Raw genomic sequence first — 7381 nt, 5'->3', positions numbered from 1 at the left:
CCTAAGGGAAATAATGCTTCAAAGGACGAAGGACTTTATCGTTTAACATTCTCTGTGTTGCCTTGTTCTTAACTCATAGCATTTGAGAACAAGTCCCCAACAATAAATCACGGTGATCTTGTTGTTTTATAATGTTTGGCATGGTCTGCAAGCGTATATTACAATTGAAGAAATCGTAAAATCCTAACAGCGTTAGCGTAAGAATCATGATATTCAGTGACACGTGAGTTTCTACCATTGGATTCCCGATATTTTACACAGTCATTTTGTAAAAAATAAATAAATAATGATTTTACACTTAAAACTGGAAATATTTATACTCATCCTACAATGGTTTTACACCGTTGGAAAGCACTAGCTAGAGGCAAACTCCTTTCGTTGACAGAGCATAAAAAGATATGTTCGCAGTCACAAATTCTCTTCATTGTAATACTCATAGGTTTTGAAGGACCGATCATATATTTCTTCACATTTGCTGTACAATTTGGCTCTCCACATAGCTTGCAAAAAATGGTATAATAAATGTAGATGAACACCAAGCCATTGAACCACTTCATCTCAGCGGAACCATGCCAGAAGAGAAAGTCGCTGTCGCCGAGCCCTGTCCTATGTTGCCTCCATGGCCGCTGCTCGTTCATCATCACCTTGTCAGTTAATCATCTGTAGTACTGTGATAGAAATGATTGTATAATGAATTGGTATGAAAAATAATTAACTATACATTGCCAGTTAATCATTGGATACACAAAAAAGAGTTTGGTACTGCATAAACATCTACTGTTAATTGCCAGACTGCATCAAAATCAAAGGATAATAGTGCAATGATGGACATAAAAAGGGCATTGATATGCATAAATAGTGCAATGGTAGGCATAAAACAGTGCAATGGTGTGCATAAATAGTGCAATGATAGTCATAAATCGTGCAATGGTAGGTATAAAGGTGTTTTGTAGGACTGCTAAAGTAACTAGCATGTAAATTAACAAGAAGAAAAAAACATAATTCTACAAAAATGAAAGTATAACAACATTGAAAGTATAAAAAAACTCTGGGTCAATCATAAAAAAGTTAAATTGTTTTTTCTGAAATTTGAAAAGGATAGTGCCAAGATTGCTAATCAGCTTCTCTAGAACTCACATGACCATGCATAGAAACCATACATTAACATAGATGTCAAAGGAAGGGGAGAGACGAGTCATCCGAAGTAGTGAGCTGTTAGTATAGAAACAAAGCAAGCAAGAGCAATCTTGGATCCAAAAAAGAAAACGTGACCACGATATAAAAACCTATATCCGAGAGAATAGTAACGTCTATGGTTCTTTTTTTCCAAGGAATCTACAACGTCAAAATTGAACCAAACAGGTCTGTCTGTTCTAGTTCCGTCGAGTTATCAACATATAAGATGTATGGGTCAAGTATAAAAACAACCAAACATGCTAACGTATAAAAACCCAATGGCATGATCTTATCTCAAATGAGCTTTCCACCTTTTTTGAATTATGGTACTATCAAATCATCACCAGCTTAAAGCATATGGGCATAAACAACATTGAGGGCAATTATAGAACTAGCACAATTCTTAACAAGCTAGTCCACAATTCGATAAGGGTAGAAACCATTGAAACAAATGTTCTGCAAGTATAGAAACATGATATCACTATCATGATAATTATTTATTCGAAAAATAACCTTCAACAATCTAGCATGCTAATTATCGGTTGACGAGTTTTCACGAGTATAGGAATATAACCTTCAACAATCTAGCATGCTAACCTTCAACGTTGGACCAGGGCTTCTTCTAACTATTGAGAGTCTAGGGCTCCTAATATACAACCTATATTAACTTGGAGCATGAATTGATCAATCCGAGCAAGTGATAATGGTTCAAACTAGGACAACATGAAGGGGATGAAGAAGAGGTAGCCTTACTGTTTGCAATGGCAGGACTATCGCATAGACGCGCCGACGATCAAATGTCTTCTATGCTTCTCGCGGTTCCATTCCCACCACCCAACCTTGCAACAAAAAGGGCATAAAAGGCTATGAGGAAAATCATAGAAATTGATTTTTTTTTCAATTTTATCACCCAGATAGGCGGCAGCGGGTAGGCGGATTCGAATGCCGATTGGGGGATAGCGGTTTGAGGTTGATATAAATCAATACAATCGTAAAATGCAGGTTGAGTATGGGGAGAGAGGTAACTTACAATCGTCCGGCTTATGCAGACGACAAGGTGTGGAGAATGGTGACTGCCGTCGAAATGGGGTACTACAATTTATGCACAGGTCTACGAGGACACAAAACAAATTCGGTGGGAGTGAATCGTTTGACGCTCCTGTACTTGGGAATTCAGATCGAGCACCGTCCGAATAGCTTGAGATCGAACGAAATAAAACAAACAGGCGAACGAAATAGCTTGAGATCAAACGAATTCAGAACTACCCCGTTGAATCCATCCTGGCAATACCTCAGTCAAAATAAAACAAACAGGTGAATGGATCCTGTAAAACAAAATCTTTAACTTCAGATCTAGCAAATATTGTTGTATATACACACAAACGCATCAGAATATATTTATTGCTCACCTTCACCACATCTCAGGCAGGGTCGAGGTACCACGTCGGGCTGGAGTCGTACGCTGGGAATCAAACCCCCATGCCAGCCATGGGCGAGGACAGATGGGGCGACGCTGAACGCAACGCTTGGCGATGGAGGGAGGTCGGGGCTACGGTCTGCGTCTGGCCGATGGATCTCGGCGTTGGCGGTGACATGGGGATCTCCATCGCAGGATCCATGATTGGAGATGGCTGGGGAACGGGACAGGAGATCGAGGGAGGCGTCACGGGAGGAGATGCTGGGGCTAGCGTCGGGGCCGAACGAGGAGGCAGGGTAGCCGAAGGCTACCCCTAGCGCGGGTGCCGGGGTTGTTGGGGGCGCCGGCGTGACAGGCAGTTTCAGGTGAGCACGGCGGTGCACGCGTGCGGTGATTGGATTGAGAAACTGCAGTTTGGAAAGACGGAGGAGAAAATGGCACCGCGAATAATGGAACGAGCAATTAAGGAGGTTGCGAGACGTGGTGTAGGTCCATCAGATATGTGAACTGGTTGCAGACCAGTCTATTATGTGGAACCGGATCGCACCTTTTGGACCAGGGCTTCCTTTGTTTGTTGGAAGCCCAGGGCTCTAAATATTTTTTTTTCTCGAAAAACGCAGGAGAGCTGCGCATCATTATATTAAGAAGGGGAAATTAAGGTCCAAGAGGACCAGTACAAAAAACCACCCTATGGTGGCCAGCAACAAGCATAAATAAAACTATCCATAGGACTAGGATACAAAAAGACGACCAAGGAAAAAATTAGGTCGGGCCTGCTGCGCCTAGAGCAGCAGCAAGCCCAAGGCTTCCGAGGTGTTTGGCACCAGCCAGCACCCATAAGGATAGCTCGTCGATGAAACTTCTATGCACCTTGCCAATGGTTGGTAACTCTCCATCGAAAATAACTCTGTTTCTATGCAACCAAAGGCACCATGCTCCCAAAATAATGGCACTGTTGACTCCCTTTCTCTTGCTTCTGTGCACCTGAATGGTCACTAGTCCCCACCAATCTGCAAAATTAGTATCTTCTGGTCCTGGAGTTAAGTGGCCCATACCAAAGGGGGAGAGGATGCTATGCCAAAACTGCCTGGCGAAGACACAACCAGTCATCAGATGCTGAACTGTTTCTTGCTCTTGATCACATAAAGGGCATGCTTCCGGATGGGGAAGACCTCTTTTTTGCAGCCTGTCAGCTGTCCAACACTTATTCTGTATAAACTATATATATATATGTGTGTGTGTGTGTGTATATATATATGTGTGTGTGTGTGTATATATATATATGTGTGTGTGTGTGTGTGTGCCAAAACTGTCGGTGTTTGGTACCGACCGCGCACTACAGGGTATCCCACGTAGTGCTTTTGGAGGATGGCGACGTCGATCGCTGCTCGATGGTACGTGCAGGGCATGTCAGAACACAGGGAATTTAGACAGGTTCGGGCCGCTCGATCGCGTAATACCCTACGTCCTGCGGGTTTGTGGTGGTTGTATTGCTCTGGGTTTGAGTATTACAAGCGATTACTGGAGGTTGAAGATGACAGTGGCCGATGATTCTAGCTGGGTCTAACCTTTTTGTAGAGATGCCCCTTCAGCCTTATATAGCCGACTGAGGAGATATCCCTGAACAGACCGGAGCACTTACGTGGGTTTATCCACTACCTGCTACAATTGTGTCGAGCCCTTCGGTATTAGGTTGGCCTTTTACGCAAGGCCCCGCCCGTCCGCATGCGCCGACCGAGTCTTGCGGAATTCAGTTGGTTTCCGTTACGAGCCCTACGCATGACCATGTGCACGTGCCGCGTCTCTTGGAAATCCTTCCGATCCGGCGCGTGGGCACATTAGTCGGCTTTGATTGCCTCCTGTCGAAGCCCACAATGTGTCTCATGAGTCATGAATGACTCACTGGGGGCCTTACGGGCGGCCCATGAAGCATATTCGCGTCTTGGTGATCCAGGGGATATCCGTCCCCCATAAAAACATCTTATAGTTTGGAATGAAGGGAGTATTTTTTTATTTATTATTGTTATTGTTTATTGCAGCTGATAGTACAATTAATCCCATAAGTTGTATGCTCCCTTGAAGTGTGGCCTGTTATAGTGACGCTGAATAATTTCATACATTATGTACCATCTCCTCAGAAGGTCTCAAGGTTAACAATCACAGTCATCTTGTTCCAGTGCTGGCTACATGTATCAAGGTGATTTGGATAGCATGAGAAACTTTTTTTCTGATTTTTTGATTTGCAACAAATCAATTGCGTGTACATATCTTCCAGTGCGGCAACGATGGGAAAGGTGCCATCGTTGTGGGCGGGTTCGTGGCACCAGCAGTTCCACACACGCACCATGACCCACGTCGACGACCTCCAGGAGGTCTTCTTGGGCAGGGGCAGAACCAAAATTACGGCATAGGAGGGCCGGACAATTCAACAGTACTATAAAGTGAAAAAATACTGTAGGATATTTTCACATGCGTATACTAATTTGCGTATGGCATAGATAATAAGTTTATAAAAAAACTAGCACCATATAATTATATATTAATTAACTCCAACAAAGATCAAAATAAGTTGCCTCTATGATGATCGGCCAAATTAAAAACTTCGATTATATCATAAGAGTTGATCTTAGTTGTCAATTCTATCTAAATACAGATGATCAAGTATCTTCACATCTCCTATTTTATTTCGTAGATGTGTTTTAATAAGTTGTATATATCAAGGTGATAATTCGTTAGTTTGCGTAGGTATAGGACAAATTCGTTGCGCACGCAACAACTATCCGGTGACAACTTTGGACTAAAATTCATCGATTTCATTAATTAACGACGAATTTAATGCTTCAAAAAATATGTCAAATTTTTACTAAGATAGACAAGTTTATTTTAACCAAAGGAAATTACATGATTCATATTGTGTGTCTATATATATATATATATATATATATATATATATATATATATATATATATATATATATATATATATATATATAATTTATGTATTAGGAGCCCTGGGCTTCCAATAAGTATAGGAAGCCCTAGTCAATTGAACCGAACCGCAATCCGAACCCACGTTTTCCCCCCACGCCCCACCCGGTCGATTCACCATTGACCTAGTACACGTACGCGCAGATCCGTCCGCTCCCATTCCCCGTCCCCATCATCTCGCGGCACCCTCGCCCCGCCCCAACTGCCTGACGCGTCGTCATGCGGAAGAAGCGAGTCGCTGGTCGCGGAGCTCCTCGCCGACGGCGCCTTCTCACGCAAAGCATCTCCACGAGCGCTGGTGTCAGGAGCACCGATGTCAACATGAAGCATTCTGTTGTCAGAGCGAACACAGGAGATGAGGCGCTGCATCGCGGTAGCAGGCCGAGGAGTCGTAATGTCAGGATAGCTGGGCCGGAGTGGGCTTAGGCGTGAGTGGGTTCGTGGCCCATGTGGCTTACTGTATTAAGGCGTTGCCTGATGAGAAATAGGGAAGCAAGAACAGAATACGCAAACACCTTCTTCCTTTCCAAGTCTTCTTCGTTCTTCCTTGTTCTTCCAATCTCCTTCCTATTCCTCTGTTAGGGTAGCCAGTAGCTAACAAGTGGTATCAGAGGCAGCGATCCTTGGCGGTGGAGTCCTGGAGTCTTCGATTCACCACACTCATCTGACTCGTTTCCGCCGACGCCAAATCCTCATGAATCCGGATACTCAGGTGATTTTTGGAAGAAATGGCGCGGCGATTCGCGGAGAGTGACGCGAAGTGGGATCGGCGTATGGCAGAGCAAGAAGCCCGCTGGGATGCGTCGTTCGCTGAATCTTCCAAAAGTCGTGTTCAAGCACCGGAGAAGAACGCTGGCCAGATCGAGGACTGGCATGCTTCCATGGAAGGGGTGGTGGATGATCTTCGTTTGGAAGTGGGCAAGATCTCCAAAAATTGGGAACGTGCCGTGGTGGATAATTCGACTACCATGACGGGCGTTCTCGCACCTTCTCCACCGGCTGTCGCACGCCCATCTGCCGGAGTCACAGCCGATCTGCCCCACGGGCACCGCGTCGAGCTTATCACCGGGGAGGATGGATTTGGGTCGGTCACCACCCTTCTCCATCCCCCGGTCAAGGGTACGTACTCTACTGCATCCCAGCATCAGTTGTGTGCGGGTTCTAAATTCCATTTGCCGGGTGCTGCTCATGTCAAGGGTGATTTTACTCGGGTTGATGGTTCTGGAGGAGAGATTAGAGGTCGTTTGCCTAAGTTAAACTTCCCTACGTTTGATGGAGAAAACCCCAAGCTGTGGATTAAACGCAGTAGAGATTATTTTGACATGTATGCAGTAGAGCCGCAAGTGTGGGTGCGCGTCTCAACCATGAATTTTGTGGGAGCGGCTGCTTGGTGGTTGTCTTCCATAGAAGAGTCATCCCAATTGGCTAGTTGGTCTATTTTTTGTCAAGCTTTACTGGAGAGATTTGGTAGGGATGAGCATACGGTGTTTATTCGCCAGTTGTTCAGTATTCGGCAAACCTCATCGGTTGCTGAGTATGTGGAGCGCTTCTCGCAGCTGCGTGATAACTTGGTGGCGTATGGTCGACCGATGGATCCCCTCTACTTTGTTCAGCGTTTTGTTGATGGCTTACGCGCCGACATTCGTGCGGCCGTGTTTGTGCAATGTTCGTCTTCCTTCGATACTGCTTGTGTTTTGGCATCGTTGCAGGAGGAGGTGTCGGGGCCGCTGAAGCGCCTGGAAGGTGTTCGATCGTCGTTCTCGGTGGTGCCCAAGGCGCCGGTGTGGGGGCCCTTGCCGCT

The 7381-nt window shown here is 45.0% G+C and overlaps 1 long non-coding RNA gene across 1 annotated transcript; it reads right to left on the bottom strand.

Annotated features, from left to right (window-relative positions):
• Window positions 1-295: 295 nt before the first annotated feature.
• On the bottom strand, window positions 296-3062 carry LOC103630159 (uncharacterized). The gene is made up of 4 exons (XR_554886.3): window positions 2586-3062; window positions 2207-2501; window positions 1930-2015; window positions 296-668 (listed from the first exon to the last, which is right to left on the bottom strand). It is a non-coding gene; the product is annotated as an uncharacterized lncRNA (long non-coding RNA).
• Between the last annotated feature and the right edge of the window lie 4319 nt (window positions 3063-7381).

This window comes from Zea mays, chromosome 1 (assembly GCF_902167145.1).
Source record: "Zea mays cultivar B73 chromosome 1, Zm-B73-REFERENCE-NAM-5.0, whole genome shotgun sequence".
Classification (NCBI taxonomy): domain Eukaryota; kingdom Viridiplantae; phylum Streptophyta; class Magnoliopsida; order Poales; family Poaceae; genus Zea; species Zea mays.
Note: the sequence above shows the minus strand (reverse complement) of the source record. Positions and strands in the feature narration are given on the sequence as shown.